The sequence below is a fragment of the Stegodyphus dumicola genome, chromosome 1 (genome assembly GCF_044657685.1).
Source record: "Stegodyphus dumicola isolate Sdum_Otavi_A_Nest chromosome 1, ASM4465768v1".
In the NCBI taxonomy this organism is placed as follows: Eukaryota; Metazoa; Arthropoda; class Arachnida; order Araneae; family Eresidae; genus Stegodyphus; species Stegodyphus dumicola.
In genome coordinates this window covers 112,602,219-112,628,809 of record NC_140768.1, presented here as the reverse complement: position 1 = coordinate 112,628,809, position 26,591 = coordinate 112,602,219, and the positions used below count along the sequence as shown (strand labels likewise).

Genomic DNA, 26,591 nt, shown 5'->3' with positions numbered 1-26,591 from the left:
TTGGTGCTCATCCTCGACAAGAAGATGTATCAGAAATTGTTATAGATGGAGCCAATGATATTATGACTATTGTACGAGAGTTACATGGAGTAGTGGATAAAATTAGAAGTCAAAAGAAGATAGCGGTTACACTGCCTGATAGACTTACTGCCGGGTTAGACAGGATTCTTTTGCTTGCATCTGCTCAGGCGGTTCATTTAGTCGAGGCTGATGCTCTTCGTAATAACAGACAAGAACTTAAGTACGTTAGAGAGGAAATTGCTGATCTTAAAGATATGATTGTGAAACGATCTTGCTGTAATAGAAATAATGTTGTCACTGATCATGTTACGGAACCGATTGCGAAAGTTGATGATCTGGATGAAATTATTTTAAAACCAATTGATGAAAACATTGATGCCTTCAACGAAATTAGCAGTATGATTAGACCGGAAGATCTTAAAATCAAGATTAAAAAGTCCATCAGGAGAGAAAATGGTGATTTTTTACTTAAATTGGGTAGTCGTGAAGAGGCGCAGAGACTTGAGTGTGCTATTGAGAAAAAAGAGAGTCTTAGAAGATTTATTAAGCCGAGACGTAGACGTTTTATTAAACCACGTGTAATTGTTTATGGTGTTGGCTCTTCGGTAACGAATGAAAGTATAGTAGATGCTTTTAAACGCGATTGTAATTGTAATAATGAATGTGTTAAGTCTTTATATGATATTCCTGTTAAAGGATCTAAGGGATAGACTAGAAGAGAAACACGCTAATGTGACAATCAAAATCGTAAAAAACAACCTTATATTTAGCGTAGGTATAATGAAACACTCAATCGATTTCGAGGGCAGCTAAAGGTCCCTCCTCATCAGGAGAAAGAAATACATAGGAAGAAGAAAATAGGAATCACAGAAACACGTGGTGCTTATCAGCACTGCACGTGGTTATAACTAGATTTTCAATCAGAGCCGCACCGGCCGCCCACTTCCACTGAGCCAGGCCGTCTGATCAAGCACAAAGAAATATCAGCGAAGTTAAAATAGGGAGCGAGGGGCAAATGCACATTACGCTCAAAATCCGAACCTCAAACAATGGAAAGCAACCACTGAACGGATCTCTACACCCTCCGGCAGTACCAAGCGCGAGGAGGCAACGCCATCCATTGGCAAAACCAATTGAATCAAGACAGTAGAATTTCAAAGGCACCAGGAAGGACTGGACCGGACTTCAAATCACCAACCAAACTCTCCAAATCTTTGTGAATGTGAAAAGCCTCAAGAAAATCCAATTCGCCCATGGAAGAAGCCCCCTGGATGATTCCCGCAGACCCAAAATCAAAACCATGGCCAAAAGTCCAGCCATGATACGCCACTGAAGACCTGTCAATTTCCCCTTTTTTGACATAAGATTCATGTTCCTTGATACGAAACTTCAACGCTCTTTTTGTTTGGCCAATATATCTTAAACCACACTGACATGATATACTATAAATTCCCCAAGAATTCAAGACAGAAACGCAATCTTTTAGAATCGAAGGGTGAATTTTATTAATAGGGGAGAAACCGACTTGAAAATTGAATTTTTGGAGAATCCGTGCAATTTTATAGCTAACAGAAGGATAAAATGGAAGCAGGACAAGGTCATTGATATTATTTCTAACAGTGGAATGTCTTCTTTGATGGGAATCTGAAAATTTTTTGACGGCTTTATCAATAATCACGGGAGAAAATCCACGGTCAATCGCAACTGCTCTCAAATGATTAAGTTCATTGGTAAGCAAAGATTCAGAGGAACAAACTTTTAGCGCGCGGAAAACATAATAGTAAAAAGAAGCCATTTTTTGCTTAACAGGGTGGCATGACTTGGCATGGGGTGGTAAACAAACTGCAAAGGGTTTACGGTACACAGTGGTGCTAAAATCGGTTTCATTGCGGATTATAAGAATATCGAGGAAGGGGAGGGAATTGTTGGATTCAATTTCAAGAGTGAATTGGATGGCTGGATCAATTGAATTCATAATAGATAGAATCTCGGATAAATCCTATTTATAACCGTCAAAAAGTGCGAAAGTGTCGTCAACATACCGAATCCAAAGACGAAAAGATAATTTATCAAATAATTTCATCTCAAAATAGTGCATATAAATGTCAGCAAGTACCGGACTGAGAGGATTACCCATAGCCAATCCTTCAACTTGACGAAAATATGCATTTTGGAAAACAAAGTGGGTTTGACTTAGAGAAACTTTAGTAAGCGAAACCAACTCATTAATTTCAGTATGTGTGAAGTGAAATTCCCGAAGCCTAGTTTCAAGACAATTTAGTGCTCCTTCGACCGGAACATTAGTAAACAATGATTTGACATCAAATGAAACCATAATGGACCGAAGTGGGGAAATATTTTTAAGTTTATCAATGACTTCAACAGAATTTTTTACAGTGTGAATATTGTTATCAAGTAGAGGAGAAAATCTGGAAACTAAATATTTGGCCAAAGGATATGAAGCAGTACCTATGTTGGAAACAATTGGTCGAAAAGGAATACCGGTTTTGTGGACTTTTGGAAGAGCATAAAGTCTAGCGCAATTAGTAATAGGCGGAATAAGTGATTTCTTCAACTGAGTTGGCAGAATGTGGGAAGATTTAATAGCACTTTTTACTTTCATGAGGTCCGAAGTAGAAGGATCTTTAGGGATCGAGCAGTATGGGCCTTCATTTATCAATTTAGAGACTCCAGTAATATATGTGTGTTTGTCCATAACAACGATCTGTCCGCCCTTATCAGCTTTAGAGATAATGATATTAGTATCAGAATGAATTTCACGTAAGATCTCATTTTCCTTTTTGCTAAGATTAGAACCCAAAGATTTATTGTTAAAATTAACGTTATGAGTAATTAGGTGGCGGATTGTATCCTTCTGCGTTTCCGAAATTTTGGAGAATTTAAAGCCTGTCTCTATAGGGGCGATGATTTGAGGAATTGAAGTTTAGATGTCTTTGAAAAGTTGAAATTATATTTTAATACTTTTAACTGATCCTCCGAAAGATTCCTATTGGAGATATTAACGATGGAGTTAACGTTTACATTGGGAAGATCAGCTAGATAATTAGGACTATCCGACTGGTGTGTGAGTTTTTGGAATTTAGAAATGAGCACATTTTTATGCCGTTGACAAACGGTATCGGTTCTAGACCAGGATGTATGTTCAAATGAGGAAACATTTTCAGTGGAATTAGCAATTTTTAAATGGAGGTAATATAATTCAATTTCAATTTTAGATAAACGTTTGCGTGTGTCCCTTATAATGTGACGAAGAAGTGCCAATTTGAATTTATGCAAAATTTTTGAAACGTGAACGGAAGCTTTAAGCCTACATTTCACATGTATAAATTTGGGAATGAAATTTTGATGTTTGCATTTAAGTAGAAACTGTAGATGATTCAAGAATTTCGTACGCTTAAGGTGTAACTTACAAAATCGGTTCCTGTCAGTGGACATGTTGTGAAAAGGGCACAAGCAAGAAACAAGTGAACAAAAGAAATGTAATTCCGAAAGTCCAAACAAGTAATTACTTATAACATGAAAAAAACACAAATAAATAATGAAGACAATTTTCATCAACAAATGACATAAACATTCCAAAAGGAGAGAAACATCCAATACTGAAAACCAATAGCCACGTGGAAAGAAGCAACGAAAGTCAAAATCGTGCACGTGGTAAACCGAAAAAATATAGAATTACCTCGAAAATGCCGGTTGATAGCATAAACCAAATCCGAAAAAATGATGGCCACGTGGAAAGAAGTAAATAAAATGGTGCACGTGGTAAAACAATAAACAGTAAAATATTCTCGAAAATGCCGGTTGATAGCACAAACTAGACTAGAAGAGAAACACGCTAATGTGACAATCAAAATCGTAAAAAACAACCTTATATTTAGCGTAGGTATAATGAAACACTCAATCGATTTCGAGGGCAGCTAAAGGTCCCTCCTCATCAGGAGAAAGAAATACATAGAAAGAAGAATATAGGAATCACAGAAACACGTGGTGCTTATCAGCACTGCACGTGGTTATAACTAGATTTTCAATCAGAGCCGCACCGGCCGCCCACTTCCACTGAGCCAGGCCGTCTGATCAAGCACAAAGAAATATCAGCGAAGTTAAAATAGGGAGCGAGGGGCAAATGCACATTACGCTCAAAATCCGAACCTCATACAATGGAAAGCAACCACTGAACGGATCTCTACACCCTCCGGCAGCACCAAGCGCGAGAAGGCAACGCCATCCATCGGCAAAACCAATTGAATCAAGACAGTAGAATTTCAAAGGCACCAGGAAGGACTGGACCGGACTTCAAATCACCAACCAAACTCTCCAAATCTTTGTGAATGTGAAAAGCCTCAAGAAAATCCAATTCGCCCATGGAAGAAGCCCCCTGGATGATTCCCGCAGACCCAAAATCAAAACCATGGCCAAAAGTCCAGCCATGATACGCCACTGAAGACCTGTCAATTTCCCCTTTTTTGACATAAGATTCATGTTCCTTGATACGAAACTTCAACGCTCTTTTTGTTTGGCCAATATATCTTAAACCACACTGACATGATATACTATAAATTCCCCAAGAATTCAAGACAGAAACGCAATCTTTTAGAATCGAAGGGTGAATTTTATTAATAGGGGAGAAACCGACTTGAAAATTGAATTTCTGGAGAATCCGTGCAATTTTATAGCTAACAGAAGGATAAAATGGAAGCAGGACAAGGTCATTGATATTATTTCTAACAGTGGAATGTCTTCTTTGATGGGAATCTGAAAATTTTTTGACGGCTTTATCAATAATCACGGGAGAAAATCCACGGTCAATCGCAACTGCTCTCAAATGATTAAGTTCATTGGTAAGCAAAGATTCAGAGGAACAAACTTTTAGCGCGCGGAAAACATAATAGTAAAAAGAAGCCATTTTTTGCTTAACAGGGTGGCATGACTTGGCATGGGGTGGTAAACAAACTGCAAAGGGTTTACGGTATACAGTGGTGCTAAAATCGGTTTCATTGCGGATTATAAGAATATCGAGGAAGGGGAGGGAATTGTTGGATTCAATTTCAAGAGTGAATTGGATGGCTGGATCATTCAAGCCAAGAGTGAATTGGATTCAAGAGTGGAAGTGGAATTGGATTCAAGAGTGGAATTGGAATTGGATTCAAGAGTGGAATTCAAGAGTGAATTGGATGGCTTGATCCAGCCATCCAATTCACTCTTGAAATTGAATCCAACAATTCCCTCCCCTTCCTCGATATTCTTATAATCCGCAATGAAACCGATTTTAGCACCACTGTGTACCGTAAACCCTTTGCAGTTTGTTTACCACCCCATGCCAAGTCATGCCACCCTGTTAAGCAAAAAATGGCTTCTTTTTACTATTATGTTTTCCGCGCGCTAAAAGTTTGTTCCTCTGAATCTTTGCTTACCAATGAACTTAATTATTTGAGAGCAGTTGCGATTGACCGTGGATTTTCTCCCGTGATTATTGATAAAGCCGTCAAAAAATTTTCAGATTCCCATCAAAGAAGACATTCCACTGTTAGAAATAATATCATTGACCTTGTCGTGCTTCCATTTTATCCTTCTGTTAGCTATAAAATTGCACGGATTCTCCAGAAATTCAATTTTCAAGTCGGTTTCTCCCCTATTAATAAAATTCACCCTTCGATTCTAAAAGATTGCGTTTCTGTCTTGAATTCTTGGGGAAATAGTATATCATGTCAGTGTGGTTTAAGATATATTGGCCAAACAAAAAGAGCGTTGAAGTTTCGTATCAAGGAACATGAATCTTATGTCGAAAAAGGGGAAATTGACAGGTCTTCAGTGGCGTATCATGGCTGGACTTTTGGCCATGGTTTTGATTTTGGGTCTGCGGGAATCATCCAGGGGGCTTCTTCCATGTGCGAATTGGATTTTCTTGAGGCTTTTCACATTCACAAAGATTTGGAGAGTTTGGTTGGTGATTTGAAGTCCGGTCCAGTCCTTCCTGGTGCCTTTGAAATTCTACTGTCTTGATTCAATTGGTTTTGCCGATGGATGGCGTTGCCTCCTCGCGCTTGGTACTGCCGGAGGGTGTAGAGATCCGTTCAGTGGTTGCTTTCCATTGTATGAGGTTCGGATTTTGAGCGTAATGTGCATTTGCCCCTCGCTCCCTATTTTAACTTCGCTGATATTTCTTTGTGCTTGATCAGACGGCCTGGCTCAGTGGAAGTGGGCGGCCGGTGCGGCTCTGATTGAAAATGTAGTTATAACCACGTGCAGTGCTGATAAGCACCACGTGTTTCTGTGATTCCTATTTTCTTCTTTCTATGTATTTCTTTCTCCTGATGAGGAGGGACCTTTAGCTGCCCTCGAAATCGATTGAGTGTTTCATTATACCTACGCTAAATATAAGGTTGTTTTTTACGATTTTGATTGTCACATTAGCGTGTTTCTCTTCTAGTCTAGTTTGTGCTATCAACCGGCATTTTCGAGAATATTTTACTGTTTATTGTTTTACCACGTGCACCATTTTATTTACTTCTTTCCACGTGGCCATCATTTTTTCGGATTTGGTTTATGCTATCAACCGGCATTTTCGAGGTAATTCTATATTTTTTCGGTTTACCACGTGCACGATTTTGACTTTCGTTGCTTCTTTCCACGTGGCTATTGGTTTTCAGTATTGGATGTTTCTCTCCTTTTGGAATGTTTTTGTCATTTGTTGATGAAAATTGTCTTCATTATTTATTGGTGTTTTTTTCATGTTATAAGTAATTACTTGTTTGGACTTTCGGAATTACATTTCTTTTGTTCACTTGTTTCTTGCTTGTGCACTTTTCACAACATGTCCACTGACAGGAACCGATTTTGTAAGTTACGCCTTAAGCGTACGAAATTCTTGAATCATCTACAGTTTCTACTTAAATGCAAACATCAAAATTTCATTCCCAAATTTATACATGTGAAATGTAGGCTTAAAACTTCCGTTCACGTTTCAAAAATTTTGCATAAATTCAAATTGGCACTTCTTCGTCACATTATAAGGGACACACGCAAACGTTTATCTAAAATTGAAATTGAATTATATTACCTCCATTTAAAAATTGCTAATTCCACTGAAAATGTTTCCTCATTTGAACATACATCCTGGTCTAGAACCGATACCGTTTGTCAACGGCATAAAAATGTGCTCATTTCTAAATTCCAAAAACTCACACACCAGTCGGATAGTCCCAATTATCTAGCTGATCTTCCCACTGTAAACGTTAACTCCATCGTTAATATCTCCAATAGGAATCTTTCGGAGGATCAGTTAAAAGTATTAAAATATAATTTCAACTTTTCAAAGACATCTAAACTTCAATTCCTCAAATCATCGCCCCTATAGAGACAGGCTTTAAATTCTCCAAACTTTCGGAAACGCAGAAGGATACAATCCGCCACCTAATTACTCATAACGTTAATTTTAACAATAAATCTTTGGGTTCTAATCTTAGCAAAAAGGAAAATGAGATCTTACGTGAAATTCATTCTGATACTAATATCATTATCTCTAAAGCTGATAAGGGCGGACAGATCGTTGTTATGGACAAACACACATATATTACTGGAGTCTCTAAATTGATAAATGAAGGCCCATACTGCTCGATCCCTAAAGATCCTTCTACTTCGGACCTCATGAAAGTAAAAAGTGCTATTAAATCTTCCCACATTCTGCCAACTCAGTTGAAGAAATCACTTATTCCGCCTATTACTAATTGCGCTAGACTTTATGCTCTTCCAAAAGTCCACAAAACCGGTATTCCTTTTCGACCAATTGTTTCCAACATAGGTACTGCTTCATATCCTTTGGCCAAATATTTAGTTTCCAGATTTTCTCCTCTACTTGATAACAATATTCACACTGTAAAAAATTCTGTTGAAGTCATTGATAAACTTAAAAATATTTCCCCACTTCGGTCCATTATGGTTTCATTTGATGTCAAATCATTGTTTACTAATGTTCCGGTCGAAGGAGCACTAAATTGTCTTGAAACTAGGCTTCGGGAATTTCACTTCACACATACTGAAATTAATGAGTTGGTTTCGCTTACTAAAGTTTCTCTAAGTCAAACCCACTTTGTTTTCCAAAATGCATATTTTCGTCAAGTTGAAGGATTGGCTATGGGTAATCCTCTCAGTCCGGTACTTGCTGACATTTATATGCACTATTTTGAGATGAAATTATTTGATAAATTATCTTTTCGTCTTTGGATTCGGTATGTTGACGACACTTTCGCACTTTTTGACGGTTATAAATAGGATTTATCCGAGATTCTATCTATTATGAATTCAATTGATCCAGCCATCCAATTCACTCTTGAAATTGAATCCAACAATTCCCTCCCCTTCCTCGATATTCTTATAATCCGCAATGAAACCGATTTTAGCACCACTGTGTACCGTAAACCCTTTGCAGTTTGTTTACCACCCCATGCCAAGTCATGCCACCCTGTTAAGCAAAAAATGGCTTCTTTTTACTATTATGTTTTCCGCGCGCTAAAAGTTTGTTCCTCTGAATCTTTGCTTACCAATGAACTTAATCATTTGAGAGCAGTTGCGATTGACCGTGGATTTTCTCCCGTGATTATTGATAAAGCCGTCAAAAAATTTTCAGATTCCCATCAAAGAAGACATTCCACTGTTAGAAATAATATCATTGACCTTGTCGTGCTTCCATTTTATCCTTCTGTTAGCTATAAAATTGCACGGATTCTCCAGAAATTCAATTTTCAAGTCGGTTTCTCCCCTATTAATAAAATTCACCCTTCGATTCTAAAAGATTGCGTTTCTGTCTTGAATTCTTGGGGAATTTATAGTATATCATGTCAGTGTGGTTTAAGATATATTGGCCAAACAAAAAGAGCGTTGAAGTTTCGTATCAAGGAACATGAATCTTATGTCGAAAAAGGGGAAATTGACAGGTCTTCAGTGGCGTATCATGGCTGGACTTTTGGCCATGGTTTTGATTTTGGGTCTGCGGGAATCATCCAGGGGGCTTCTTCCATGGGCGAATTGGATTTTTCTTGAGGCTTTTCACATTCACAAAGATTTGGAGAGTTTGGTTGGTGATTTGAAGTCCGGTCCAGTCCTTCCTGGTGCCTTTGAAATTCTACTGTCTTGATTCAATTGTTTTTGCCGATGGATGGCGTTGCCTCCTCGCGCTTGGTACTGCCGGAGGGTGTAGAAATCCGTTCAGTGGTTGCTTTCCATTGTTTGAGGTTCGGATTTTGAGCGTAATGCGCATTTGCCCCTCGCTCCCTATTTTAACTTCGCTGATATTTCTTTGTGCTTGATCAGACGGCCTGGCTCAGTGGAAGTGGGCGGCCGGTGCGGCTCTGATTGAAAATCTAGTTATAACCACGTGCAGTGCTGATAAGCACCACGTGTTTCTGTGATTCCTATTTTCTTCTTTCTATGTATTTCTTTCTCCTGATGAGGAGGGTCCTTTAGCTGCCCTCGAAATCGATTGAGTGTTTCATTATACCTACGCTAAATATAAGGTTGTTTTTTACGATTTTGATCTAAGGGATCTTCACATAGAGTTTTCTCCATCAATTCGTTGTGTCAGGGAGAATTTTTGGAGGAACAGAGACTTTCTTTGGGTTGGAAATCGTACTCAGTGAAATTATTTTTGCGACCTAGACAATGTTCTTTGTGTTTATCCTATGGTCATTCAAGAAAGTTTTGTAACTCGAAAGTATGCTGTACAATATGCACTGGAAATCATTTAGCAGCTTCTTGTGATAGAAAGAGTGAGGGATTCAAATGTATTAACTGTTTTTCTTGTAATAAAAAATTTGGTTTAGATCTTAATGTTTCGCATCATGCAATGGATATAAACTGTCTAACCAGAGAAGTGAACTTTATTAAGAATCATTTGGATATTGATTATAGTAATTGTATTTGATTTTAAATTGTTTTTAACTTGGATCTATGTGTTTTTGTAAATAGGCTTATTTTATCTTGTGATTTGCGGTTCTGTGTCTTTGTGTGTCTTATCTGTTGCTTTTAATATTTATAGTTTTTATACTGAAATTGTTTATTGAAGTATTTATCTTAATGCATGTGATTAGTATTAATTTGAATCATTGTGCCATCGCTGCTGCCCAGCTCTCTGTTATCCAGGAAGTTGTGGGAGTCTTGCCTGATGTCATCTTGCTGCAGGAGCCATATTTAATTAGGGGTAGAGTGGCCTATGTTAATAAAAATTGGAGAGTCGTTGCTTGTTATGGGGTAAGAACTGCCATTATTGTCGTCAATCAAGATATAGATTTTGTTGTAGATTTCGAGACTGACGTTGTTACCAGTATTTCTGCTGTGCTGGGTGATCAAGAATATGGATTGGTGTCTATTTATTTCTCTCCAGCTGAAGATATTTCTATTAATTCGTATAAATTGGAAAATGTTTTAGATACTTATGATAAATTTTTAGTTTTTGGTGATTTTAATTGTAAGCATTTTAGTTGGGGGCTGGTTATACAGATGCACGTGGGATTTTATTATTTGATTTTATTACATCTAAGAATTTGGTGCTTTTTAATATTCAAGATTTTATCCCAACTTTTTCCTCTTCAGTTGGACAGGGTTGGACCGACCTTGTGTTGGGTTCAAGATCATTGGATATTAATGATTATAAGTATGAGGTTTGTCAAGAAGAATCTCTCAGCGACCACAGATATATTCTCTTTGACATGGAAGGTATTTGTCTCCAGCATGGGAGTAGAAACTTTATAAGTAGAAGTGTTCCTAAAGTTTACAAATTGTGTAAAAACGTAAATGTTGTCATTGAGGATTTTATTCAGAAAATAAGAAATGCTGGGTGTTACGAAGAAATTGATTGTATAGTCTCTGAAATTGAGACTTATTTGGTTAAAAAGATTGTTACTAAATTAAGGGTTAAAAGAAAAGTTGGTAATAAAATTATTTGGTGGAACGTTGGTCTTAAAAGACAAAAGAGAAGAGTACGGGCTTTTAGGAAGAGTTTTCAGGTAAAGAATATTGATGATGTTACTAGATTAAGAAGGAAAATTAGATATACGAAAGAACTAGCTATTTATAAACGTTCTATTAGAGAAGCAAGAAAGAATAGTAAGATTAAATATTTTTTGGATTGTGTGAATCATTTTGATGGTTTCTATAAGATTGCAGCTGGAAAGAGTAGACATAAAGTTATTGTCAAGAGACCGGAGGGCGTTGCTAGAAATTTTGAAAGAAGTGAATAAAGCTCATGCTAAAGTTTATTTTGATTTAGATGATGATTTTTTGTTTGATATTTCGAATATTGATGATTCCAAGTTAAAAGATGATGATTTTTGTTTTACTCGTGATGAAATTGCTGGAGTGATTCGACGTCTTAGAGACAAAGCTGCACCTGGAATTGACGGCATTCATTCTGTGATTGTTAAGACTTTATTTGATTTATATCCAGAATTTTTTAATACTTTGTATAACGCATGTTTAAAATATGCCATATTTCCAGGCACATGGAAGATAAGTAAAATCATATTGATTCCTAAGACCGAAGGAAAATCAAGGCCAATTGCTTTATTAAAGATATTTGGAAAGGTTCTTGATAAACTGATAACTAATAGGATGATGCATTATATTTTTAAATATAATCCTTTCCATGATAGTCAATATGGTTTTGTTCCTGGTCGAAGTACCGATGATGCTCTTTTTCGAGTTATCTCATATATTAGAGAACATAGGGTTAACCAGCACGTTCTTCTTGTCTCTTTTGACATCGCTTTTGCATTTGATAACGTGGATTGGGTCTCTTTATTGGGGACTCTTCAAGATTTGTATATACCAAGAAATATTTTTTATTTGATTTTGGATTATTTTAAGAGTAGAAGAGTGTATTTTAATTGCTTTTCGGAAAGTAAATATGGGTCCACTTTTAAAATTGGTAAAGCCTGCCCGCAGGGTTCCTGCAGGGCTCCTCTGTTCTGGAACGTGATTATGAATAAATTGCTTCAATGTGAATTTTCTGGCAATGTGGAACTTGTTGCTTATGCTGATGACGTCGTTGCATTGTTTAGGGGGGACTCACTTGAAAAACTGGAAAAATTGTTTGATGAGACCTGTGCAATTTTTGATAATTGGAGTAATGGGGGAAAATTGAATTTTAATATGGATAAGACACAAGCTATGTTTTTCCCGAGTGGAGGACGTGTGGTGAGACCTCCTCGAATTCGGTATCATAATAGGAGAATTAGATTTACAGAAAATATGAAATATTTAGGTGTTGTGTTGGACTGTAAGCTCACTTTTGTTGAACACTTTAAGAACGTGCAGCGAAGAACAGATCAGCTTTTACTTGCCTACAGAAGGAACTTTGCGGGCGATATTTTTGCTAAGAGATCTGGTATACTATTGGTTCTATATAAAGCCGTTGTATTACCTATTGTGATGTATGGAATTGGCGCCTGGGGTTCCAGAGCTGGGGGGCTGGTGAGGCTCCGGATGAAGTTGGATTCTATACAGAGAGCTTGGGGTCTTGCAATTACTCGCTGCTTTAGGACAGTCCCCACGGAAGTGGTTTGTGTATTGGCTAGACTGCCTCCCCTCTCAGTTTATTACGATTTTTTTACAAGAAATATCTTTTATGTTCTGGACATATTGATATGATTTGTTTTGATTCTAATATTATTACTAAATATGTTTTTGAAAAATTTAATGTACATTTATTACACCCTGTAAATAGAATCAGTTATGGGTTTGATAGGGAAATTCCAAAAATTGGAATATATGATATTTATACGGATGGTTCGGGGTTAGGAGGGTGTACTGGAGCTGCTTTTGTTGTATATTTCTATGATGTTGAAATTGATTATGGTTTATATAGATTGAATTCTTATAATTCAGTATTTCAAGCGGAATGTATTGCTGTTTTGAAGGCCTTGAAATGGATTAAAATGAATATTAAAACATGTGTTACTATAAATTTGTATACTGATTGTCTTTCTTTGCTCCAGTCGCTCTCTTGCCCCGATAATGTTAACTGTATTATTATGGATATTAAATTTCTGATGCAATCTATCAGTTGTACGATTTCTTTTCATTGGATTAAAGCCGATGTGGGGTTTTTTGGTAATGAGAGGGCTGACAGTCTGGCCAAGGAGGCATGTTTTCAACTAATGCACCCATTGTGGAAATTTCTGGTTCTAGACAAATTGCCATTACGAGTATGAAGAAATATTATATAAATATATGGAAAGATGTGTGGAAAAGTTCAACAAGGAAAAATAATTTGTTGATTAATATTGAAATTACAGGTAAAGTTTTAATCTATGATGACATTGATATGAATCAGATTATCACCGGACATGGTAGGTTTCCTCATTATTTAAAAAGATTTCATGTACAAGATCTTTGTCCAAATTGTAATGTTTTGGGTGATGCCAAACACTTCGTGGTGGACTGCCAATTGACAGATTTTATTAGTCGAAGTTTTTGTGATATACATTTTGATTTATTGAATTTTGATTTTAAACATTTGAAATTATATGCAAGAGAATTGATGGCCTTTATTAATGGCAATAGACATGCGATTGGAGTTTTTAACTAAGTTCATTTTATTTTCAATGTGTTTATTTTGGGATGTCTTTTTCGTCGTGTTTTGATGATATGTGTGACTGTATGTCATATTTTCGTTGTGTGTTTTAAGTGTGTTTTCCTTCCTTATTTTATGCTTTCATTTTTACTAATACAGTTTTCTCGATTTAGTTATTTTTGGTTTTCTTCTTTCCTGTTGTGTCGTTGATCCAGCCATTAAAAAATAAATAAATAAATAAATAAATTATATAGTCGTATGGCAACCTTGCTGGATGCATAATTATTGTTTTCTTTAGTTGATTATACTAACATTTTTAGTTACTCGAAATGTGGTGTGAATGGGACGCCCCCTTTTTGGACCATAAGATCACTTTGTGATCAGGCGAGTTGGGGCGATCTAGCAAAAACAAAACAAAACAAACTCCGTATAGAAGAAATTTCCAGAAATGAATGTAATCAAAACATGAGTATCGACTATAAGACGCACATCGTTTTTCAGACCTATTTTCAAAGATAAAAAGTACGTCTTATACGTCGGCAAATACGGTAATTCATATAGATAGCTCTGTTCAGAATTAGAAATTTCAAATAATATGTAGCAGGAGTTTGCAGGGGCCACAAAGGCAAGGTAAAAAGAAAAATATTGCAGAATTCAAAACAAAAATTGAAATGAGCTTAGAATTTTGTTGTAGCTCATGGTACTATAAAAGCTTAAAAGAGAGAATGGAAGAAAAACATTCTTTAATAAACTTTTAACTTTGGTCATAAAAATGTCGTAAATCATGTCATTTAATGTCATAAAAATTAAACATCAGACTACAGATAACAGAAAGAAGAAAGCCTCCAAGATAAGAAAAGCACTCGGAATTGTATAAGAGAGGTTGGGATATTGCTAGGTAGATCACCGTAACATGTGACAAAGCTGTTCCTAAAAATGGCTTACCTGGCATAGTAATTTATCAAACACTTCAATAAATAATAATTGAATTATATTACCCTTTAAGTAAAATTATTTAATTGTATAATAAAAAATTCTGAGTAAATGAATATGCTTTGTTATTTTCATTATAGTTCAACAATAATATTATTTTGTAAAAGTATCACCACAAATTCTAAAATTTTTTTGTTAAAGAATTATAGTGCAAACTTCTCTTAAGATGACCTTCTATAGTTCTAGATCAGTGGTACTCAACCTTTTTTGGTGCTGGGGCACACAAGACAGTTTCAGAAAGCGAAGCGCGCACCGCGCAACATTTCCTTCCTGAGTGATGTTTAAGCCATCCCTTGGCGATATTATCACGTTACTAATTAACACTAGCCCGTAAGAAAAAAGCGCGCCGTCATGAAGAAGATTGAAAAAATTGATCGAGATAGAAACAAAATATACATTTCATGCGCAAAGTTTGGTACTATTCCGTTTTGAGGACCGTAAAAAAATTGCAGCGAAAATGTATGCGCAAAATCGCCAAATCTAGCAAACGCGCCCATTTAACAGCGCGTTAAATCTAACGTACGCGCTGATTTCAGATTGCGTAAGTTTATATTGTTCTATATTTCTTAAGACGCCATTGAAATACTAGTTTAATTTGTAAATCCTTTTTTGATATCCTATGGATTTAACAGTTTGGGAATTGCCCAAACGAAAAGTCGGTAATAGAATTTTGGGTAAACTGCAGAATAACCCACTGCTTGACGCGTTTTTAAGAATTGCACATACTCGGTATTCCATGTGCACATCGACCTATTTTCACTTTTAAAAAAATCCCAGAATTGCACAAAAATGGCACTGCGCACACCCTTGATTTTATCTATGAACACATCGACCTATTTTCACTTAAAAAGTAAAAGAAAATTGACAAAAATCCAATTGTTTTTACCCTTGTAAAAAGCGGCAAAAAAATAAGTGAACGATTCTGCACTTTACCGAGAATATTTTCAAAGAAAAGGCATCATTCATTATACAAAATTACGTTTTAACAACCAACGAGATGAAATTATGCTTTAGCGATAAGTCGGTAGCGAAATAACAATGCAGACATCCATTCATTTATGTTTAGCAATTTTTATATACTAAATTATAATAATGATCTGAATAGTTATTTACTCTTATGCTTCCATTCAGTCATGTTTAGCCTTTTTTATATAAATTATAATAATAAAAAAGTATTATATGAAATTAACATTTCATCTGAATTAAAATATCAATCTTACTTCCTTTCTTGCATTAGTTATTTACTATTATACTTCCTTTCTTGCATTAGAGTTGCCGCAATTATTTTTGGCAGTATTGGCATCAACAATAGTTTGGCGATTTTTTACGGCCCTCAAAACCGAATAGTACCCAAAGTTTTTATTACTTACAATATTGTCGTGTCTCTTCTGTTTATGGTGTTGCACTTAATGCTATTTACCTGCTCGATTAGAGATAAATGTTATTTATGACTTAATGCTATTTCGTCCACCAACATATGTACGTTAAGTGCATAGGCTGAGATTCCCGCACGCAAGCAATTGTCAAGATGCAAATCAGTGAGCCTGCTCCGGTTCTTCGACTTGTTAATGTTCATGGTTGAAAATAGACATTCGCAGGGAGGTAGGTAGACCCAAAACAAGATTTGATTTTATATGCAACACTTCTTAATAATGGAAACCTGTTCTTTTGCACAAGTTTCCAGAAGTCTACAAGTCTACATCTGTGGCATGTGCTTGCAGGATAATATAATTTTTCAGTTCGACTATTTCCAGCTCGAGGTTTTCCACTTCTGCGGCAATAATTCTTGCAATTGCTGTGGTGGTTTCAGTTGCTTCGTGGTGAATGTTGAATGGGTTGACAATAAAGCTTACCACTGACTGCAGGCAACTGAAGTCTTGAAACCGCTTTTCAAATTGGTCCAGAAGCGCCTCGAGCTGGCCGAAATTCGCAAGGACCCAAAATTGTCGTAATTCGCCATTTTTTTTTTTTTCCCCATGTTTGGAAAATGAACCAGGGACTTTGATCTCATTTGAGATATCCATAATGTCAATTTGGCTTTGAAAGCTTTCGCAGATCCCATCATTTGAGCCAACTCCTTGTAATCCAGACAGACCTTGAAAATCCAAATTTAAAATGTTGAGTTTCTCAGTGATATCGGCGAGGAAAGCCAGGTCAAGTAGCCACAAGGAGTCACTTAATTTTTCAGTGTGTTTACTGAATTTGCCAGGGTTAGATTGCATGAACTCTTTTATCTGCTCGATTAGAGATCAAAACCTTGCTAGAACTTTATCTCTGCGAGCCATCGGATTTCTGCATGCAAGATGAGGTCGACTGTTTTATCTTCGGTATCTTCCAGAAGTGCTTTAAAAAGCCGGTGTTGCAAATGAGAAAGAAGCCGCACAAATAGAATTGATAATCGACGTTACAACATTCACGACGTGTTCAAATGGAAGTATCTTTGCGCGCAACGCTTCTTGATGAATGATGCAGTCATAAGGCATGAAGTTTGGAAAACACTCGTCTTTCTTGGACAAAGCCGTTGGTTCTTCCTGTCATGGCAGGTACTCCGTCTCTGGTAATTGCCGATAGCTTTTTAAACGGCAAGCCAATTTCTGCTGCGAACGTCTTAGAAACGTTGTAAATGTTCTGTGCTCGCGTTCTCATCTTCAAAGGTAGAATTTTTAATAATTCTTCTTTAACAGAAAAGTTGTTAAATACCATTCTTATAGTAACAGCTAACTGCCACGTGTCGGAAATATCCGTGGACTCATCAAATTGAAGAGAAAAACCATTCACATATTTCCAAGTCTCTCTTCAGTTGAGATTGCATGTCATCATCAGTTGCTTCTATTTTCCTTAAAATAGTGATGTCTGATTGATAATTGAAGTCCCTGAATCGCATTGATGATTTCACGCTTGTTAGAGAATCCGTCAAAGAGGCTTTCGGCACCTGCAAGAAACGTTTCCTTCAGCAACTCACCGTCTTAAAATGGTTTTTTCTTCTTCGCCAGCAAGTGAGCAATTTTAAACGAAGCCGTTGTTGCATTTTTGGACTTTGAAACTTGCCTAACAAATACTGATTGCTGCGCTGAAAGCTTCAGTTTCAGCTCACATACTTCCTTCTTCCTAATTTCCTAACCCTCCGAGTAATTCGTTGCAATCCATGATTCGTCTGAAAGTGACGTTCCACGTTATGTTTCTTTGCCAATGCTACAGAAGCACCACACAGCAAACACACACACTTCCCCTTTCACATAAAGAAAGCAATACGTTTCTTTCCAGCTGGAAATGTAATTGTATATCTTCTGCCTTTTGATGGGCCCACTCATCGTGCTGCAGCAGTTAGAAAAAACCAAATCGCTAAGCCCCGACGCAGAATGAGGATCCCGAACGAGACTGGGTGCACAACTAACACTGTCACTGCCGAAAGCTTCAAAGAAGACTGGTGAAGAACTCTGGTCCAAAGTTGCCTTTTGCACCTTGTTAAATACTTAATATAATTATATCATACAGTCGAGTCAACTCTGACCTGCAGTTGCCTCCACTTTTGTCACTCTTTGTCAGCCCTCTTTGGTGTGATGAGCCTTGTAATATCGTGTCCCCAATCTTAAAGCTTTATCCTGCTATTAACTCGCGTGGACGCGCGTCAGGCCTTCTAGGCCCTGTCGTTACTGAAACATAATACAGAAATTACTTCATTCGGTGAAATTTTTCGACCTTCTCAGTAGCTGCGTTCAAGGTCATGTACGTGTCATTCACAGGCATTTCCGGAATTTATCTCTCCCTCTTGTTTCAAAAACTGGTCCGGGACTCTCAGGTCCGAGGCGCACGTTCGCATTGTCATTTTAAACTGGACAGAGACGGTAAGAAGGATCAAGTTAAGATCACCCTCGATGTTTCCGAAATTCAAGGCAAGGCCAACCTAGTTCCTAACCCCTCCCTCGCCGAACCCCCTCCATGTGCAATCCCAAGAAAGACTGTTGCAGCAAAAAAATTACCGAACTTACCGGCGGGCGCTATGCAAGGTCGCTTGAGCACATCGGTGCCTGTGGGCACCGGGTTGAGTACCCCGGTTCTAGACGATTTTAACTCTTTGTGCAATCAGTCATTTAGAAAAATGATATTTAGTTATTTTCATCACAGGCCCGCTTTGTAATTTAGCGCATTGCATTTTGAATAATTACTCCTTCTGAAGTTATAAAACAGCCAGGTGAAAATGTCAAATAACTAAACTTGGTTTCGTAGCTGACAAAATCATTTATTATAACCTTCGTTTCTAGTGAGCATAGAATAATTTTGCCTCAGAATAACATACAAATACCGTAAACTATTATATTGTTAATTCTTGCTTTCATCAGTATTATTACATAAAAATTTATATATTACTAGATATGTCAGTTATTTATATGTACAGTCGGTCACAAAAGTATTCGAACACCGGCACCCATTCAGAAAATTTACTTTTCCGTTGAGAAACAAAATTGTCTCCAGAGTACATCTTGGTTCGATGGTAAAAACAAAAGGATGGCTCATGTCAAATTTGGCTAGGTGTAGGGAAAAAAATACAACTTGATACTTTTCCGTTGAGAAACAAAAGGGTCTCCAGAGTCCATCTTGGTTCAATGGAAAAAAAAACAAAAGGTTGGCTCATGTCCAAAATTGGCTAGGTGTATGAAAAAAAAATACAACATGACACGCAGAGTGTCGCTGCGGCCCGTCTCGGTTCGCGAAGAGTGAAAACCCAAAAGGGTCTTCAGTGTCTATCTTTGTTGGATGAGAAAACAAAAGGATTTCTCATGTCCAATTTAAAGGTGTGGGAAAAGTATAACGTGACCTATCTGGGTGAGATGTCTCCAGCGATCCAGTATGGACTTTTTCCTCATCTACAATAGGTGACATCTATAAACAATTCCATTGAAATCTCGAAATATAAGAAACAGCTAGCTCGTGAAATTGTAAGGTATTCCCAAAGAATTCCACTTCTTGAGAAAGAAAAAAACATACTAGGTCCAGAGGAGGTAGAGAGAGAGAAAAAGCATGCTGCACCTTGGAGAGCCCGCACAGTTCTGAACAGAAAACGTGGAATGCTTTTATAGAAAAGAGTTGAGGGTGAAAGTAAAAACCAAACTGTCTTGGGTGGAAAATTTTCTCTTGGCTGTCGGCTGGGAAAAAATTTTCAAACCTCAAAAAAAAAAAAAAAATTCTGAGATGTAGAAAAAAAAACAACGTTTTTTTAATTTTTATCATGTCTTTCTACCCCCTTTTGTCTGGGAATGTTAACTCACCGTTTCTAAAAATAGACCATGACTCATTCTTGGAATTATATGTTTTAGAAAGGATGAGCCATGGTCTTTGGGTTTCTCCATTCCAAAGTAAACAAAGTTAAGACATCAATTTTAATAGGAAAAAAAAAGTTTTTTTTTTTTTTTTTTTTTTTTTCCCCTCCTAACTCAGAATTTTTTTCTCAGCTCTGGAAATATTTTTCCCATTCAACAGCCAAGAAATATTTCCAGCCAATACCATTTCATTTTTACTTTCACTTTCAGTTCATTTTTATATCTATAAAAACATTTCATATTTCTGTTCAGATCAGTGTGGGTTGTTCAAGATGCAACATCTCTACTCCATCCCACAACCAGGAAGAAAAGATGTTCTTTCATGAGGAATTCTTTTGGCTTTCGAAAACAATGATGACATGATGATTGTAATATATTTCTGTTCTCATGTCTCATGCTTGAACTCAGAATTATTTCCAGAGCTCTGAGAATTTTTCCTAGTCCACTCGATGACCCAAATTTCGTATATTTATATAAGCCACTCGAGTTTCGACTTCCCATCCGTGTGTGCTGTGCATTCAACCTGGACACACATTCCCTGAGTTCTAAGAAAATTTTCTCAGCCCACTCAGTCGCTGAAATGGATTAAAAATAAATTCGTTCCTACATTTTTAAAGCTCAAGAGTGTTAGGTGTCATGGAAAGAGCCTTTTTTTTTCCTGAGCTCTAAGAAAATGTTTCCCAGCCCACTCAATCGCTGAAATGGGTTAAAAACAAATTCTTTCATACATATTTAAAGCTCAAGCGTGTTAGCTGTCATGGAAAGAGCCTTTTTTCCCCCAGCCACTCAATCGCTGAAATGGATTAAAAATAAATTCTGTCATACATTTGTTTAAACCTCAATAGTGTTAGCTGTCATGGAAACTCAAATTTATGTCACGGTTTGTCTCTCACACGTCGTCAACGGTATGATTTGAGGTGAAAATTGAAAACCCGGTATGAAAAATCTCTTTAACTTCACTTTAGAAGAAGGTGTGAGATAGAGAGATTCCGTCATGGGAAAATGTCTTTCAATGTCTTTCAATGTCCGTCATGGGAATATGTCTTTCAATATCATGACATCTCCTTTCAAATAGGATTGAAATATTTTTCTTAAACTATGTTGAAATCTTGATCCATCCAAAACACGGATGGGAAATTCTGAGCCATGGATGGATCATCCAATTTCGCTAGAACCTGATAAACGGTTGCTGATGAAATCCAAACGAGGGGCCCTAGCTTTTCAAATGGGAAACATTTTCCCCTAAACGGAGGAATGATTTCTATTCTGTGAGACGTCAAAAATTGGGAAAAAGCTTGTGTTTACAAGCTCTTTCTAGAAGAGTGGTCCTGGGTCCAGATGAGGTAGAGAGAGAAAAAGCATGCTGCACCTTGGACAGCCCGCACGGTTCTGAATAGAAAACGTGGAATACTTTTATAGAAAAGAGTTGAAAGTGAAAGTAAAAGCCAAATCGTCTTGGCTGGAAAATTTTCACTTGGTTGCCGACTGGAAAAAAGTTTTAAGAGCTCAGAAAAAAATTCTGAGATGTTAAAAAAAAAAAAAAAACTAGACATGATAAAAATTAACTCTACCCCCTTTTGTCTGGGAATGTTAACTCAGCGTTTCTAAAAATAGACCATGACTCATTCTTGGAATTATATGTTTTAGAAATAATGAGTCATGGTCTTTGGGTTTCTCCATTCCAAAGTAAACAAAGTAAAGACATCAAATTAATAGAAAAAATAGGAATTTTTTTTTTTTTTTTTTTCCCTAGCTCGGAATTTTTTTCTGAGCTGTGGAAATTTTTTTCCCATTCGACAGCCAAGAAATATTTCTAGCCAATACGATTTCATTTTTACTTTCACTTTCAGTTCATTTCTTATATCTATACAAACATTCCACATTTCTGTTCAGATCAGTGTGGGTTGTTGACGATGCAACTGTTCTAATCCGTGGGGGTTGTGGAAAATACATTCTCGGTACGCAATCCCACACCAAGGAAGAACAGAAAATGTTTTAAAAGGAATACGTTGGCCTGACTTTTGAAAAAAAAAAAAACGATGATCACAGGGCTGTTGGGATGAGATGACAACCCATGATGATGTTGTGCGATGGGGCTAATCTTTTTTTCTTAAACGGATTTTCTTCTAAACATCCAAGGTATGATTGTTTCCCTAGATTAAAGAAAACAATACCTATTTTCTCTTTTACAAGAAAAATATCCTCAATAATGTTTTTGAAATGATTAAAGCGATCCACAGGATGAAATCCATATTCCTCCCTCGCGATTGACTAAAAGAATTCCTCTTCTTGAGAAAGAACATCCTAGGTCTAGAGGAGGTAGAGAGAGAGACAGAGAGAAAAAGTATGTTGCACCTTGGACAGCCCGCACGGTTCTGAACAGAAAACGTGGAATACTTATATAGAAAAGTGTTGAAAGTGAAAGTAAATCGCGTTGGCTGGAAACATTTCTGTTGGCTGTCGACTGGGAAAAAATTTTCAGAGCTCAGAAAAAATTCTGAGTCGTGGAGAAAAAAAAAAGAAAAGAAAATTATATATTATATAATATATATATTATATAATATATACTATAAATACTTTTTGTTAATTTTTATCATGTCTTCTAGACATGATAAAAATTAACTCTACCCCCTTTTGTCTGGGAATGTTGTCTCACCCTTTCTAAAAATAGAACATGTATACTAATATACTACAAACGGACTTGAACGCCTTATTTCAGTATGTAGCTATACAAATTGGAAGGTAAAAAAATAAAAAAAAGACATCTTTTTGCTGGGAAGGCAGTGAATTTGTATAGGAATATACTACAAACTGACTTTAATGCCTGTTTTCAGTATATAGCTATACAAATTGGAAGGTAAAAAAAATAAAAAAGACATCTTTTTGCTGGGAAATTAAGTGAATTTGTATAGGAATATACTACAAAGTGACTGTTTTCAGTATATACAAATTGGAAGGTAAAAAAATAACAAAAGATATCTTTTTGGAGGAAAAGGAGTGAATTTGTATAGGAATATGCTACAAGATCATCAAGAAAAGAACATCATGGGTCCAAAAATTGAAACTGAAAGTCCAAAAACGAAATGTTAACGACTGGGAAAAAATTTTCAAAGCTCAGAAAAAATTTTGAATTGAAAAAAAAAATCCTTCCTTTTTCTTTCTTAATTGGATGTCTTCATTCTTTTGACGTTGTAGAAAGTAAAAAAGTGAAGACATGAAATTAAGAAAAAAAAAGGAAGGATTTTTTTTTTTTTTTTTTTTTTTTTTTTTTTTTTTTTTTCGATGTGAAAAATTTTTCCAGAATTTTTCCCAATCCGTTTCTAGAAGCAACTCGTTAATGTATTTAAACCACTCGCGTTTCAGCTTCAGATCAGTCTGTGCTGTGCACTCAACGTGGATACACGCTTCTCACTCTCCTGGGAAGAGCTTCTGTAAAGGTATGTGAACATTTTTTTCTTACTCTTTTGTATTTCATAGACTATAAATATTTATTGAGTCACCCATTTTATAGAAATGTATTCTTATTTCCTTTCAATACTTTGAGGTAGGGTAATATTTCCCCCCCTGCTACTGTTTTTGTTTTTTCAAGACTAGAAATGTTTTACTCAATAGCTGTTTTTGTAAAAAACATGCTATTTTTTCGTATACTGCTATATTTTGTGAAATTTTAACAAATGACTTTCAACAAGGCAAGATCATGTGATCCATCAGTCAGGATCAACGGATCACGGTTGTTCCATCGTATACTGATATGTTTTGTAAAACTTTAACAAATCCTTTTCAACAATGCAAGATCTCGTGATCCACAGCTGGCTAGAGCAGTCAGTATAATCGGATCACGATTGTTCCATCGTATACTCATATACTTTGGGAAATTTTAAAAAATGACGTTCAACAAGGCAAGATCATATGATCCACAACTGACTCCATCAGTCAGGATCAGCGGATCACGATTGTTCCATCGTATACTGATATATTTTGTGAAACTTTAACAAATCCTTTTCAACAAGGCAAGATCATGTGGTCCACAGCTGGCTAGATCCGTCAGTATAATCGGATCACGATTGTTCCATCATATGCTGATATATTTTGTGAAACTTTAACAAATTCCTTTCAAGAAGGCAAGATCTCGTGATCCACAGCTGGCTCCATCAGTCAGGAAAAACGGATCACGATTTTATCAATCGTATACTGATATATTTTGTGAAACTGTAACAAATCCCTTTCAAGAAGGCAAGATCTCGTGTTCCATAGCTGGCTAGAGCAGTCAGGATCAACGGATCACGATTGTTCCATCGTATACTGATATATTTTGTGAAACTTTAACAAGGCAAGATCTCGTGATCCACAGCTGGCTAGACTAGTCAGGATTAACAGATCACGATGGTTCCATCGTATACTGATATATATTTTGTGAAACATTAACAAATAACTTTCAAGAAGGCAAAATCATGTGATTCAATAGAATTGTTCAATCGTATACTGGTATATTCTGATAAAACTACAGAAGGATCCAATTTTGAATACGATCCCAATATGTTTTTATAAAATCCATTTCATATTTTGTAAGACGTGAACGAATGACTTTCAAGCTGGCTGCATGGGTGTTTTTTTCGTGGTTTTTCCTCATGTGTAACGTGAATACGAGCCACTTTCCCTTCCAAAGTCCTCCACGAAGGCATTTCTCAAGGCAAATAGCCCTCAAATGCTTTGCCTTCCTCCGAATCGACCTTTCTCCAACTTCCACGGTGTCATTTGAAATCCATTGAACCAACCCATCAAGACCAGTATGAAACGCAACACACACAAAAGCTGTGGCCACTTTCCCGAATAACGAAACGTGGGGAGTCCACAGCACAGACTGAACCGAAGTGAAACAAGAAATTCTTCCAAAGATAACCGAAAGTTCAGTCTGAAAAAAGAGAAGGGTGTCTCATCGATCGAGTCGGCTGTTGGAGGAAAATGTCTGACAGCTGAAAACAATCTCCACACACCTTCACAAAACCTCTTTCCAGGAGGAAGAAGCGTGTATTCAGCTCCAGTGCACAGCACAGACTGATTTAAAGCCGAAACTCAAGTGGTTTAAATAGATGAGTACCCTCCATAGAAATAATTTGAATATATCTGGTTTTGTGAATCAAGCCGACTGGGAAAAATTTTTAAAGCTCAGAAAAGAATTCTGAGTTGTGAAAAAAAAAAAAAAAGAAGAAGCATTCTTTAAGAATCTCTTACGATTCCTGAACTTTAGACACGTTGGATGTTTCTTTTCGTATTTCGAAGCTATGGATGGATCAAAGAAGGCGATTCCAATGGAATGACTTGCGAATTTGGAACATGTTACCTGTTGAAAACATTTGGGGGGAAGTATATCCTTTGAGGCTATATTAAACCCCCGAGTACTGACATCCTTCTAGAATAAGATTGTTTTTCGAAATCACTTCCCGCTTTCGTCTACACAGAAATGCTTTTCACGAAAGGTGGGTCCTCATTTAAATATTTGTTCAAAGTATTGTTCTTAAACCCTTTCGAGTTTTTCAGGGCGGGATCGTCCAACGTTTTCTGTTGGGTGTGTTCGAGTAAAGCATTTTTTGATTTTGTGTTTGATATGAATCTTTAAAAAATTTTATTTCCTCTTAGGATATCTCTACCTGACATGATTCATCTGTTTTTTTCCTATACATTTTAAATAAGACCCCTTTCTACAACATGAGTTTTCTGTAGAGAATTGAAATACGTTTCCCAAAAGGTAGGATGATTTTTTTAAAAACAAAAATGGGCGTGTGTATACATATGTGTGGGATGGTCAGCTTTCTCTCTTACAAGAGACTCTTCCTCTATTCTTTTTCTCCACATGATGTTTTATGGATATCTTTTCCAACATCTCGTGGTTACTGAAATGTGTCTCTATCGAAAGGGTTTGATTTTGTCTCAAGGGATTTTTGTACTGCTGATCCAGGTGTCCCCCGCTTCACGCTACCCATCTTCACCCATTTCTAAAGAATCTCAGAGAAAACTAAAAGCGAGATCGCAAAAAAGAAATAGCCTTCAGTGAACAGAACTCCAACGACAGTGGATAGCTTTTTGGGGTCCTTCCAGAGATATTACCGGTGACCGAAAGGTTGTTCAGGGTATACAGCACACACTCAACGTACCCCCTATTGTCTGGGAATGTTGTCTCACCGTTCCTAAAAATAGACCAGAACCCATTCTTTTCTTGGAATTCTATTCTTTAGAATGGATGAATCATGGTCTATTTTTAGAAACGGTGAAACAACATTTCCAGACAAAAGGGGATAGATAATTTTTATCATGTCTAGAAGACATGATAAAAATTAACAAAAAGTATTTATAATATATATTATATAATATATATTATATAATATATATTATATAATATATATATTATATAATATATATATTATATATTTTTCTTTTTTTTTTCTGACTCAGAATTTTTTCCTCGGCTCTCAGAAATTTTTCCCAGCCGATCCCATTTTGCTTTTTGTCTTTCACTTTCAATTCTTCTCTCTTCTATAAATGTATTCCACGTTTTTGTTCAGAACAGTGTGGGCTGTTGAAAAGGCGACATGTCTCCCTCTCTTTCCCAAATCTGGAACCCATGATGATCTTAAGAAGATTTCTTTAAGAATCTCTTACGATTTCTGAACCTTAGA

At 36.6% G+C, this 26,591-nt stretch overlaps 1 pseudogene; it reads right to left on the bottom strand.

Annotated features, from left to right (window-relative positions):
* Positions 1–1,159: 1,159 nt before the first annotated feature.
* LOC146999206 (uncharacterized) lies at positions 1,160–2,164 on the bottom strand (annotated as a pseudogene).
* Between the last annotated feature and the right edge of the window lie 24,427 nt (positions 2,165–26,591).